The sequence below is a fragment of the Lontra canadensis genome, unplaced genomic scaffold, assembly GCF_010015895.1.
Source record: "Lontra canadensis isolate GAN:19392208 unplaced genomic scaffold, GSC_riverotter_1.0 scaffold60, whole genome shotgun sequence".
NCBI lineage: Eukaryota > Metazoa > Chordata > Mammalia > Carnivora > Mustelidae > Lontra > Lontra canadensis.
The window spans coordinates 11842508-11857110 of record NW_022631054.1 but is presented as its reverse complement, the minus strand read 5'-3'; positions in this window follow the sequence as shown (position 1 = coordinate 11857110).

The window sequence follows — 14603 nt, the reverse complement described above, 5'->3', positions numbered from 1 at the left end:
TTTCTCTAAAGTGTACATCTAAAAATTTGATAGATTCGCATCAAAACATTTTTGGCCAGAATACATTGTAGCTATATCATTCTGCATTGTATTTATTAAATACATAATACCTCCTTGACCTAATTTCATAAAGCTAAGATTGATCCTTAGATTAAGATAATAGTAGTCTGATCCAGGGCACCTGGGTGGCTCAGGTGGTTAAGTGACTGCCTTCAGCTCAGGTCATGATCCTGGAGTCTGGGGATGGAGTCCTGCCACATGGGGCGGGGCGGCGGGGGGGGGGGGTCCCTGCTCGGCAGGGAGTCTGCTTCTCCAGCTGACCTCTCCTCTCCTGCGCGCTCTCTCTCTCTCATTCTCTCTCAAATAAAAAAATAAATCTTAAAAAAAGTCTGATCCATATATTAAACAGTCTTCTTGCAACAAGAAAATAATTTGCATGGTGTTACTTTGCACTAGAAGTTCTCAGTCCCTTATCAGTCATTGTCCTAATTTTTTAAAGACAGCTTTATTGAGATTTACATAATCTAAAATTCACTTTAAATAAATAAATAATAATATATTATTATTAATATATAATAATAAATTCACATTAAATAAATAAATTTAATTTAATTCACATTAAATAAATAAATAAGATTTTATTAGAGAGAGAGCAAGCATGAGCAGTGGGGGGAGGGGCAGAGGGAGGGGAAGAAGCCAACTCCCCACTGAGCGAGGAATCCCATGGGGGGCTCAATCCCAGGACTCTGAGATCATGGGATTAGTTAAACTGAGCCACCCAGACACCCCAAATTGACACATTTTAAATGTACAATTCAGAGGTGCTTGGGTGGCTTAGTCAGTTAAGCATCTGCCTTTGGCTCAGGTCATGATCCTGGGGTCCAGTATTGAGCTCTGTATCACGCTCTCTGCTGAGCAGGGAGCCTGCTTCTTCCTCTCCCTCTGCCTACTTGTGTGTTCTCTCTCTCTCTCTCTCTCTCTGTCAAATAAATAAATAAAATCATTTTTAAAAATGAGTATGTACAATTCAGTGATTTTTTTTAAGTATGTTCACAGAGTTATACAACCACAGCCACTGTCAAATTTTAGAATACTTTTATCACCCCAAAAAGAAACTCCATAACCATTAGCAGTAGGCTACTGCTAATCTTCCTGTCTCTACAGGTTTGCCTATTCTGGACTTTTCATGTAAATAGAATTATACAGTAAGTGATTTCTTATGTCTAACTTTCCTCACTTAGCATAATGTTTTTAAGGTTCCATCTACATTGTACTGTGTATCAGTGTTTTATTTGTTTTTATTGACGTATCCTATTCTGTTATGTGAATATACTGCTTTTTGTGTGTCCAGTCATCAGAATTGATGGGCATTTGAATTGTTGAATTGTTGCCTCTCTGTGGCTCTTTATTATGAATACTGCTGCTATGAGCATACAAGCTTTTGTGTGAACGGATTTTTACATCTTTCTTGGATCTTTTTGGAGTGCACTTGGTAACTCTGAATATGGTGTGCATATGGTAATTCTGTTTAGCTTTTTGAGAATCTGTGTTCAGGGAGCCTGCAGCATTTTACACTCCACCAGCAGTATATGGTGGTTTCAGTTTCTCTGCATCCTAACATTTGTTATTACGTCATTTATTACAACCATCTTAGTAGGTGTGAAATTGTATCTTCATTGTGGTTTTGATTTGCATTTCCCTTGTGGCTAATGATGTTAAGCATCTTTTCCTATGCTTAGTAGTTATTTGAATATCATCTTTGGAGAAATGTTTATTCAGATCCTTTGCTTTTTTAAAAAATTTTATTTTTTGAAGATTTTATTTGACAGAGAGTGCACGCCCGTAAGTTGGGGGGAGGGGCAGAGGGAGAGAGTTTCAGACAGACTCCCTGCAGAAAGTGGAGCCAGAGTTAGGGCTCAGTCTTACAACCCTGAGATCACGACCTGAGCAGAAATAAAGAGTTGGACATTTAAACATCTGAGCCACCCAGCTGCCCTTGACCACTTTTTAAATTGGGTTATTTGTCTTTTTATTGTTGTTTGTAAGAGTTCTTTATTTTATTGATATATAACCGACATGCAATGTTATATTTATTTCATGTGTACAACATAATGATAAGATATTTGTATATGTTGTAGAATGATCACAGTAAGTCTAATTAATATCTATCACTATATATTGCCAGAAAATTTTTTTCTGGTTACAAGCACTTTTAAGATCACTCATCCACTTTCAAATAATGCATTGCAGTGTAGTTATAATCACCATGTTGTATGTTACATCCCCATGACTGAAATTTATAACTGGAAGTTTATACCTTTTCATGTTTTTGTAGATTCCACAGGTAAGAGAGATCAGGGTATTTGTCTTTTTCTGCTTAACTTCATTTAGCATAATGCCTTTGAGGTCCATTTATGTTGCCACAAATGGTAAGATTTCTATTTCATTTCTTTTCTTTTCTTTCTTTTTCTTTTTTTTTTTTTTTTTAAGTGAGAGAGCATGAGCAGGGCAGCGAGAGAGGGACAGGGCTTCTGGCTGAGCAAGGAGCCCGACACAGGACTCAGTCCCAGGACACTGGAATCATGACTTGAGTCGAAGGCAAACACTTAACCAACTGAGCCACACACGGGCCCTGATTTCATTCTTTTTTATAACTAAATAATATTCTATGTGTGGTAAGGATGATACATTTTCTTTTCTTTTTTGAGATTTATTTACTTTAGAGAGAGGGAGAGCAAGCAGTGGGGAGGGGCAGAAGGAAGGGGAGAGAGAAACTTAAGCAGACTCCAGGCTAAGTGCTGAACTAGATGCCGGGCTCCATCTTAGCACCCTGAGATGATGACCTGAGCTGAAACCAAGAATTGGATGCTTAACCAGCTGTGCCACCCAGGCTCCCCTCTTTAGCCATTCATCCATGGTGGACACTTGGGTTGTTCTAGTATCTTGTCTAAGTCTTTGGGTTGTCTTTTCACTTTCTTGAGGGTGTCCATCTTTTGAAGCACACTTTTTAAGTTTCATTTATTTAAGTAATAGCTACATACAACCTGGGGCTCAGACTCAAGACCCAGAGATCAAAAATTGCACACCCTTCTGAGCGAGTCAGCCAGGTACCCCTGAAGCATAAACATTTTTAATTTTGATAATATCTAATTGATCATCACCTAACCTAAGATCACAAAAATTTGCTCCTGTTTACTTTTAGCTCTTAAATTCAGACCTTTTGATCCACTTAAAGTTACTTTTTAAAAAGCATTATTTATTTTAATGAGCACAAGCAAGCTGGGGGATGTGAAAAGGGAAGGAGAGAATCCTGAAGCAGATTTTGAGTTGAGCGCAAGCCAATGCAGAACTCAATCCCAGGATCCTGAGATCATGACCTGAGCCAGAACCAAGAGCCAGCTGCTTAACTGACTGTGCCACCAGATGCCCTTAAAGTTAATTTTTATGTGTGGTTTAAGATGTGAGTCCACATTCTAGTTGGTTGGGTTTTGGTTTTTTTTGTTTTGTTTTGTTTTTTAGATTTTATTTATTCATTTGACAGAGGAGAGAGATCACAAGTAGGCAGAGAGGCAGGCAGAGAGAGAGGAGGAAGCAGGCTCCCCGCTGAGCAGAGAGCCTGATGTGGGGCTGGATCCCAGGCCCCTGAGGTCATGACCTGAGCTGGAGGCAGAGGCTCAACCCACTGAGCCACCCAGGTGCCCCTGTTGACATCTCTTGAAGAAGTTATTATTTAATGGGCACACTATCTCTACTAAGAAATTATCCCATTTGCTGTTAATCCCTATGCAAGTGTGCCCTGTTTGTAGGGGAGATAAATATGTAAACAGGTAAATGTAATGCACTGTGATAGATGCTTAAGTATAGGTACATATGTGATAACATGCTTCATGAAGTGGGACTTCATTTAAGTCACCTACTTAGGGATGAGAACTGAAGATTAAAAATTTTGATTGAGACAGTGAAGAAATTACAGAGAAACAAAAAGAAGTGCTGCATTAAAGCTTTTTTTTTTTTTTTAAAGATTTTATTCATCTATTTAAACAGAGAGAGAGATCACAAGTATGCAGAGAGGCAGGCATAGAGAGAGAGAGAGAGAGAGAGGAGAAAGCAGGCTCCCCGATGAGCAGAGAGCCCGATGCGGGCCTCGATCCCAGGACCCTGAGATCATGACCTGAGCCGAAGGCAGAGGCTTTAACCCACTGAGCCACCCAGGTACCCTGCATTAAAGCTTTTAAGTAGCCATTATATTTACAAGGCAGAAGAAAAAAGGAGTAAACACAAGGATCATAAGGAGAAGACCAGGTTCTCTTAATGCAGTGATTGCCACTCATGCTTCTCTCTGAGAAAGATTTCACCAGCTCTTTGTGAAGAGTGTATGTGTAAGGACGCCAACTTTTTTTAAAAATGAGCTGTCCTTTTTTCCCAGATTTGTCTGTATTTTACAGCATTATTGCCTTTTCTCTTACGAAGTGGTATTATTAGGATTTCTTTTTTAGGATTTTTTAAATGTTTTGCTTATCTAAATAAAATTGACAGTATCAGCCTTTGAAACATACTTTGAAATTCTGTGGCTTGCTGCAGTCTAACACTGAAAACTGCTGGTCTAATGATATGATGGAAACCACGAGAAGGCATTTTAAATGGGATTGGCAGGGCACCTGGGTTGCTCGCTCAGTTAAGCATCTGAGTCTTGGTTTCAGCTCAGGTCATGATCTCAGGGTCGTGAAATTGAGCCCCACATCAGGCTCCACACTGGGTGTGGAGCCTGCTTGAGATTCTCTCTCTCCGGACGCTTGGGTGGCTCAATGGGTTAAAGCCTCTGCCTTGGGCTCAGGTCATGATCTCAGGGTCCTGGGATAGAGCCCTGCATCAGGCTCTCTGCTCAGCAGGGAGCCTGCTTCCTCCCCTCTCTCTCTGACTGCCTCTCCCACCTACTTGTGATCTCTGACAAATAAATAAATCTTAAAAAAAAAAAAAAAAAGATTCTCTGCCCCTTCCCCCCCAACCCATCCCTCATCCCTCCATCCCCCCCATGGGTGCACTCTCTCAGGGGGGGGTGGAGGGGACATTTCTCTCTCTCTCTCTCTCTCTTTCTTTTAAGATTTTATTTATCTGAGAGAAAGCATGTGTAGGGGAAGGGGCAGAGGGAGAGAAAATCTTTTTGAGAGGGTGTGTGCATGCATAGGGCGTAGGGAAGGGGCAGAGGAAGAGGGAGAGAGACAATCCCAAGCAGGCTCCACACTCAACAAGATCCCGATACAGGACCCATTCCCACGACCCTGAGATCACCACCCAAGCTGAAACCACAAATCCATTGCTGTCAACTTACTGAGCCACCCAGGCACTCCAAGCCAAAATCAAGAGTCAGCAGCTTGGCCTCTTAACCAACTGAGCCACCTAGGTACCCCTGAATGTGATTTCTAAGAATGCTGTATATGGTTCGTTACATCAGTGCCACTCACTTCTTTGAATTATTTCAGTTATTTACCAAGGATCATTTCACAGTCTGTCATCAAGTTATTTTTAGTGATCTCTTAGCTGAGAACTAGGTTACATCCTTTTTTCAGTTTTGTGGAATACCGGCATGACTTGTTTCATTGCACTTCGCAGACACTGCATTTTTTTCAGACTGAAGATATATGGCAACCTGTGTTGAGCAAGTCTTTTGTTGCCATTTTTCCAACAGCATTTTCTCACTTCATATCTCTCTATCACATTTTGGTAATTCTTGCAATATTTCAAACTTTTCCTTTTTTTTTTTTTTTTTTTAAGATTTTATTTTGAGGGCACCTGGGTGGCTCAGTGGGTTAAGCCTCCGCCCTCGACTCAGGTCGTGATCTCGGAGTCCTGGGATCAAGTCCCGCATCGGGCTCTGCTCTGCGGAGGGCCTGCTTCCTCCTCTCTTTCTCTGCCTGCCTCTCTGACTGCTTGTGATCTCTCTGTCAAGTAAATGAATAAATTCTTAAAAAAAAAAAAAAAAAAAAAAGATTTTATTTTGAGAGTTCATAAATGAGAAAGAGCGTGCAAGGACTCTGGGATCATGACCTCAGCCAAAGGCAGACGCTTAACTAACTGAGCCACCCAGACACCCCTATTTCACACTTCTTCATTATTACTATATTTGTTATGGTGATCTGTAATAACGAAGAAGTGATCTTTGATGTTACTACTCTAATTGTTTTGGAGTACTACTAAGATAGCAAACTTAATAAATGTTTGTTCTGACTGTTCCCCTGTTTCTCTCCCACTCCTCACACTTCCTTATTCCTTGAGACACAACAGTGTTGGAAATAGGCCAGTTAATAAACCTACAATGGCCTATGAGTGTTCCAGTGAAAGGAAGAGTTGCAGGTGTCTCACTTTAAATCAAAAGCTAGAAATGATTATGTGGGGAAGGCATGTTGAAAGAGGAGATAGGCCAAAAGCTAGGCCCCTTGAGCCAGTTAGCCAAGTTGTGACTGTAAAGGAAAATTTCTTGAAGAAATTTAGAAGTGCTACTCCAGTTAACACATGAATGCCATTCAAGAAAGCGAAATGGCCTTATTGCTAACATGAAAGTTTGAGTGGCCTGAATAGAAGATCAGACCAGATATAATAACATTCCCTTATGCCAAAACCTAATCCAGAGCAAGACCCTAACTCTCTTCAGTTCTGTGAAGTCAGAAAGAGGGGTGGAAGCTGCAGAAGAAGGGTTCAAAGCTAGCAGAGGTGGGTTCATGAGGTTGGAGGAAAGAAGCCATCTCTGTAACAGAAAAGTACGAGGTGGAGCAGTGAGTGCTGATAAAGAAGCTGTAGGAGCATCCAAGTCAGGACCCTCCACCAGCAAAAAGATGACTGGTGGGAAAATCAGACTATGTTTAGCATTTTTTAGCAATAAAGGATTTCTAATAAAGCTGTATGTACATTATTTTTAAGCATAATGCTATTGTACCCTTTATAATTCAGTATAGTGTAAACAACTTGTTCTGCACTGTGAAACCAAAAAATTCATTTAACTAGTTCTGTAGTGAAAATAAGTGCTTTACTGTGGTGGTCTGGAACTGAAATCTATTAACATCTCCAAAGTATGCCTGTACACAGATAGTAAACTGTCTGATCTGCTTAATGATTTGTTACCCAGTCATTATATTGGTCAGTTTCTAAGAGATAGTCCCAAAAGCTTTTTCTAAAGAAGACTTACCAAATGACTACTCTATTACAGGAACTTTATGAAGCTAAAATTAAACACAAGATTGGTTAAAAATTAGATACTGCATATTTTTGGATTTTCCCATAGGTTATTTAAAAATTTTATATTAGAGGGGCACCTGGGTGGGCTCAGTTGAGCATCTGACTGCTAAGTTCCACTGGGGTTTTCATCTCAGGGTGGTAAGATCAAGCCCTGCATGGGGCGCCCCACTCAGTGTGGAGTTGGCTTGGGATTCTCCCTCTCCCTCTGCACCCTGCCCCCACCCCAACCATGTTTTCTCTCTCTAAAATAAATAAGTAAAACTTAAAAAATTATATTAGCACCAAACCTCAGTGGTGTAATAGAGGTAACTTTTGAATTATTGCATCTAATGCAGGTAGAAATAGAAATTTCATTAAATGGTTGAGGATGTGCTTGTAATTTTGCTTTAGAATTAAAATAGGATGTCAACATCTGTCGGGGAGAAATCACCGGAATTAAATGAAGTGGTTTGGGGCACCTGGGTGGCTCAGTGGGTTAAAGCCTCTGCCTTCGGCTCAGGTCATGATCCCAGGGTCCTGGGATCAAGCCTCATATCCAGCTCTCTGCTCAGCGGGAAGCCTGCTTCTTCCTCTCTCTGCCTACTTGTGATCTCTCTGTCAAATAAATAAATAAAATCTTTTAAAAAAAATAAATGAAGTGGTTTTTGTTGTTTATAAGTTTAAGGCACTATATCCTAGATTGCATTTCAGGACCGCTTGTCCTACGTAATGTATAAATGTAGTTGTTGTGTTTTTAAGAGTGTGATTTATTTTGCTAGGAACTTTTTGAAACAGAATTCACGAAGTCACTTTATATTAAGCAAATAAGTATATGGGAGGAATGAGTAAATGTGCATTGAAATGCTAGATGTAAAAAAAAAATGCTAGATGTATGACAGTGAACAAAAGATTTACACTTAAAAATGAATATGGATTTACAGTATCTGAAATCTTTCAGCAAAAGTTAATTGAAATGTTTCTTCCTGAATACCTAGTCAAGAAAATGTAATGTAGGGAGGCCTGGGTGGCTCAGTCAGTTGGGTGTCTGCCTTAAGATCTCAGGGTCCTGGAATTGAGTCCTGCAACAGGCTCCTTGTTCATCAGGGAACCTGCATCTCCCTCTGCCTGCCACTCCCCCTGCTTATTCCCCGGCAACTCTCTCTTACAAATATAAATAAAATCTTTCCTTTTTTAAAAGTAATATAAACTCCCAACATATGTTTAATATATATATATATATATATATATATACATATGTATATATATATATATATTTTTTTTTTTTTTAAACATGTTTTCGGGCACCTAGGTGGCTCAGTGGGTTAAGCCTCTCCCTTCAGCTCAGGTCATGATCTCCGTGTCCTGGGATCGAGCCCTGCATCGGGGTCTCTGCTCAGCAGGAAGCCTGCTTCCCTCTTTCTCTGCCTGCCTCTCTGCCTACATGTGATCCCTCTCTCTGTGTGAAAAAAAAAATCTTAAAAAACACGTTTCCAGGGGCGCCTGGGTGGCTCTGTTGTTCAGCATCTGCCTTCAGCTCAGGTCATGATCGCGGGGTCCTGGGATAGAGCCCCACATCGGAGTCTGCTCAGCAGGGAGCCTGCTTCCTCCACGCTCGCTCGCTCTCTCTCTCTCTCTCTGCCTGCCGCTCTGCCTACTTGTGATCTCTGTCTGCCAAATAAATGAATAAAATCTTAAAAATACTCCAAGGTGAATCAAAAGACTCTTTTTCTTTTTAATACACTTAAGGTAGTACATCACAGTAAGATGGGTGAGAAGGGGAAGGACACTTTTGAACTGGGGAGTTGGGAAAAAAGACCCAATGTGATGCCTTGACTACGGGTGCAGGGTGTTTCCAGCAGACTCCTCGCCGAGCATGGAGCCAAATGTGGGGCCACATCCCATGACCCTGAGACCATGATCCTAGCTGAAACCAAGATTCGGACACTCAACACACTTAGCTACCAGGCCTCAGGTCAGTTTTAAAGAAGTGAGCATGGAAGTGGAAGGTAGGGAATTTCCTTTCAAACTCTTCAAGTTCACTTACCCCTTTTAACTGGTCATTTGGCATGAGCCTAATAATCTTTTGCAGAAAGAACATCTTGTGGCTTCTCTGCTTTCTTTTTCTCAGCTAGATGTGGATATGGCAGGTCGTTGGAGCTTCATGGCTCAGTAGTACATGTTTTGAATTATTTTCCCTATAATGGAGTTGGATTTATGGGTCCTGTTCTTTTAGGTATTCTCATGGCTAAGGACATGAGATTGAAGTTTTATTAAGATGAGGAGTCATGTGCTTACCAGCCACATTTCAGTATGTGTTTTTTTGTTATCACAAAAAGGTATTATTTTCAAGTCTTTTGAGTTTTGCCTGGAAGCCAGATTTGGTTAACAAAAATAATAAGAGGAGTATAAGAAGAAAGGCAAAAAAAAAAAACCCCTGTATTTAAATTAGTTAAATTCCCTATTTATACACTTGTTCCATAAGACTTTAAGGAGTTTGTTCTAATTTTCTAATTTTAGGAAGCATACTTTATGACTGGAGAATAAGAACCACAATGTAATTCAGAAGGCAGTGAAGTTAGAAGACTTGATTCCAGGCCTGACCTAACTGATTATTAGATGTGTTACCTCAGATAAGTCCCTTACCATTTTAGACCCTGCCTTCGTTTGTTTAAGTTCTACACCAAATGTGGGGCTTGAACTCATGGCCCCAAGATCAAGAGTCACATGCTCTACTAATTAAGTCAGCCAGACGCTTCTGCCTCATTTTTTGTCGTTGTTGACCTCTGGAATGGATGGCTAACCTGGTGTCAGTGGGAGGAGGGAAGAAAGGATAAAGTGTGTTAAGAGTTACACAGATTAGGGGTGCCTGGGTGGCTCAGTGGGTTAAAGCCTCTGCCTTCGGCTCAGGTCATGATCCCAGGGTCCTGGGATCGAGCCCCGAATCGGGCTCTCTGCTCCGCGGAGGGCCTGCTTCCTCCTCTCTCTCTGCCTGCCTCCCTGCCTGCTTGTGATCTCTCTCTCTGTCAAATGAATAAATAAAATCTTAAAAAAAAAAAAAAAAAAGAGTTACACAGATTAGTTTTAAGAATTCTCCCAGAATAGGGGCACCTGGATGGCTCAGCTGGTTAAGCAACTGCCTTCTGCTCAGGTCATGATCCTGGAGTCCTAAGATCGAGTCCCACATCAGGCTCGCTGCTCAGCGGGAGTCTGCTTCTCCCTCTGACTCTCCCCTTCTCATTTTCTCTCTCTCATTCTCTCAAATAAGTAAAATCTTAAAAAAAAGAAAGAAAGAAAGAATTCTCCCAGAATAGTACTAAATAATTCTTCTGGCTTTATATTTAGTTTTATCCATCCTTCGATTAAAATGTGATGTTTCTCATTTTTTAAATATTTGGTTTATTAATCTTCAGATCAACATGTGAAATAGTATCACTTTCATTTTAGAGGTAAAGAAACTGGGAGCTACCCATCAGATTTTGGAACTAGGACATAATATGTGTTCCTTGGAGTTACAAGAGAAAAGTAATTTGCTATGGACCAAGGAATAAATGGGGAAGTGAGGGGCACCTGGGTGACTCAGTGGGTTGAGCCTCTGCCTTTGGCTTAGGTCATGATCTCAAGGTCCTGGGATCAAGCCCCACAACAGGCTCTCTGCTCAGCAGGGAGCCTGCTTCCCCTCTCTCTGCCTGCCTCTCTGCCTACTTGTGATCTCTGTCAAATAAATAAATAAAATCTTTAAAAAATAATAATAAATGGGAAGTGAGAAAATGAAGACACTAAGGATACACTGCTCTTGATAGAAGTTTATTAAGACCGAAGGGAAATAAATAACTAAAGAGAAATAGACTCTAGGAAGGGGTTTTGCTTTAAAGTTCGGGGAGAAGTGGGTGTGGTTTGTTTTTTTGTTGTTGCTGTTAATTCAGGTGAAACCAGTGTAGATGGAGGTTGAAGTTACCAGAAGTAGTAGATGGTGACACTGCTGGACTGTGAAGAAAATGATGGATTGAAATCAAGAACACAGAATAGTAAAGGGAGCCTAAGGTAGAAGAGATTGAGGGAAGGTTCTTGGCAGGGACATTCTCTCCTTACATTACAAGCTTATAATTAAAGGATAAAATGAGATCATGTTGTGAAGTACTTTGTAGATTTCCAGGCATGATAAGTGCCTGATAAGTCATGGGTTTGGAAAAGGTAAGATATTGAGCAAATGTTTATGAATGGGTGCTTGGATCAAATATTCAGTTACAGATAATCCTGATATACATGTTGCAGGGAGAGAGCAAAAGCAGTTACTAAAACCTGAATAAAAATTGATGAGGTAGGGGCGCCTGGGTGGCTCAGTGGGTTAAGGCCTCTGCCTTCGGCTCAGTCATGATTCCAGGGTTCTGGGATTGAGCCCCACATCGGGCTCTCTGCTCAGCAGGGAGCCTGCTTCCTCCTCTCTCTCTGCTTGCCTCTCTGCCTACTTGTGATCTCTGTCAAATAAATAAATAAAATCTTTAAAAAAAAATTGATGAGGTAGAGCCTTGTTTTTTTTAATATATATATATACATATATATATATATATTATTTATTTATTTGTCAGATAAAGAGTGAGAGTGAGCGAGCACAAGCAGGGGGAGCAGCAGGCAGAGGGAGAAGCAGGCTCCCCACCAAGCAGGGAGCGTGATGTGGGACTCATTATGACCTGAGTCGAAGGCAGACGCCTGACCGACTGAGCCACCCAAGTGTCCTGAGCATTGTTTAATATTGACTATTTCTTTTGACTTAAACTGCTTTATTATACTTTTTAAATTGTGGCAAAATATACTTAAGATTTACTATTGTAACCATTTTTTAAAATTTTTATTTAAGATTTTATTTATTTGTCAGAATACAAACAAGGGGAGCAGCAGGCAGAGGGAGAAGCAGGCTCCCTGCTGAGCAAAGATCCTGATGGCAGGTCTGAAGCCCTGGACCCTGAGGTCATGACCTGAGCCAAAGGCAGATGCTTAACTGACTGAGCCACCCAGGTGTCCCTCTTATAACCATTTTAAAGTATAAAATTTGGTGGCAATAAATACATTCACAGTTTTTTGCATCTGTCACCCCTGTTCAGTTACAGAACTTTTTCATTATCCCAAACATAAATCTCTCATGCATTAAGCAGTCACAATTCCTTCCTCCCGGGCTCTGGTAACCACTAATATGTGTTCTGTCTCTGTGGGTTGGGTATTTCATACAAATGGAATCATAATATGTGTCACTTTGTGTATTTGGTTCTTTCACTTAGCATAATGTTTGCAAGGTTCATCCATGTGGTAGCATGTATCAGTACTTCATTCCTTTTTATAGCTGGGTAATAGTCTATTACGTGGATATACCACTTATTGTTTCTCTATTCATCATCTGTTTGGATATTTGGTTTCTTTCTTCTTTGTCGCTATTATGAGTAAAGCTGCTGTGAACATTCACTTACAAGTTGTTGTGTAGATGTATGCTTTCATTTCTCTTGGATATATATCAAGGAGTAGAAATGTTCATTCATATGGTAACTCCCATGTTTAACTATTTGAAGAACTGCCAGTTGTTTTCAGCAGTTAGACAATTTCCTGTTTCTGCCACCAGTTTATGAGGGTTCCAGTTTTCTGCATCCTTGCTTTATTGTAATTTTTTAAAGATTCTATATACTTATTCATGAGAGAGGCAGAGGGAGAAGCAGGCTCCCTACTGAGCAGGGAGCCCGATGTGGGACTCCATCCCAGGACCCTGAGGTCATGACCTGACCGAAGGCAGATGCTTAAACATTTGAGCCATCCAGGCACCCCTATTGTAATTTTTTTTTTTTTTTAAGATTTATTTATTTGACAGGGGCAGGGAACGCAATCAGAGGGAGCAGGAAAGGGAGAAACAGGCTTCCCACCATGCAGGGAACCTGATGCAGGACTTGATCCCAGGACCCCAGGATCATGACCTGAGCTAAAGGCAGATGCTTAACGACTGAACCACCCAGCTGCCCCTCTTTATTGTAATTTGTAAAAATTAATTCCTTAAACCTTTGAATCCTTACACCTGCTGGGTACCATGTTAGATGAGTTTCAAAGGGCAAGGCAGGATTCTAGAAGCCGATAAGTTTTTGGCCTGCTTGGGAGTTAAGATCAGCATTTATAACTATTCTGGAAGGAACAAATGTTAAGTGCACTAGAAGGCACAAAGTGCTTTGAAGATTTCAGAAGGGGAATTCCTTGTGGGGAAACATTTATTTCTTGACGCCCAGACGGAGGACCTGAAATCCTGTTCTGTAGTTGGTAGGAAGACAAAAATTCTGAGCCAGGGTTGTGATACAATTTGAGCCTGGGTTTAGGAAGAGAGATCTAGCAGCGAAGAGTAGAGGCTGAGGCAGAGGGAGGAAGAGACTAGTAGTCCCTATGAAACCAGTTTTCTTATTGGTGATTGGAACCTGGAGTGATAAATAGAAATGGAAACTAAGGGAGGGAATAGACAGGACTTGGAAACTCATATGTTTATAGTCTCCCTAGATCTCCTTTCTTCTGACATTAAACATTGTCTACCAGACTGACAGTTCCCACAGTTCTGTCTCCAGGACAGACCTTTCTGAGCTTCAGAACATGTATTTGATGTCTCATATTAAAATTACATATTTTAGGGGCACCTGGGTGGCTCAGTTGGTTGAGCAACTGCCTTCAGCTTGGGTTGCAGTCCGGGAATCCTAGGATCAGGTCCCACATTGGGCTCCCTGCTCGGCGGGGAGTCTGCTTCTCCCACTGACCTTTCTCCACTCATGCTTTCTCTCTCTCTCTGTCAGGTAAATGAATAAAATCTTTAACAAATTAATTAATAAAATTACATATTTTAGGGGTACCTGGGTGACTGGTTAGTTAAGCATCTGCCTTCAGCTCAGGTCATGATCTCAGGGTCTTCCTGGCTAAGTGGGAAGTTGTTTCTCCCTCTCCCCCTCCCCCTCACTCATGGGTGCATGCACGCACTCTCTCAGATGAAGTCTTTAAAATATATGTATATATTTATATATATATATATATGTGTGTGTGTTTTGTGTTTTGTTTTGTTTTGTTTTTTTAAAGGGGTGCCTGGTTAAGTTGGTTAAGGATGTGACTTGATCTCAGCTCAGGTGTGTTGTGTGTGTGTGTGTGTGTGTGTGTGTTTAAGATTTTACTTATTTGACAGAGATCACAAGTAGGCAGAGAGGCAGGCAGAGAGAGAGGAGGAAGGAGACTCCCCACTGAGCAGAGAGCCCAATACGGGGCTCAATCCCAGGACCTTGGGATCATGACCTGAGCCGAAGGCAGAGGCTTAATCCACTGAGCCACCCAGACGCCCCATCTTTTTCTTTTTCTTTTTTTTTTTTAATTTATTTACTTAATTGGAGAGAGAG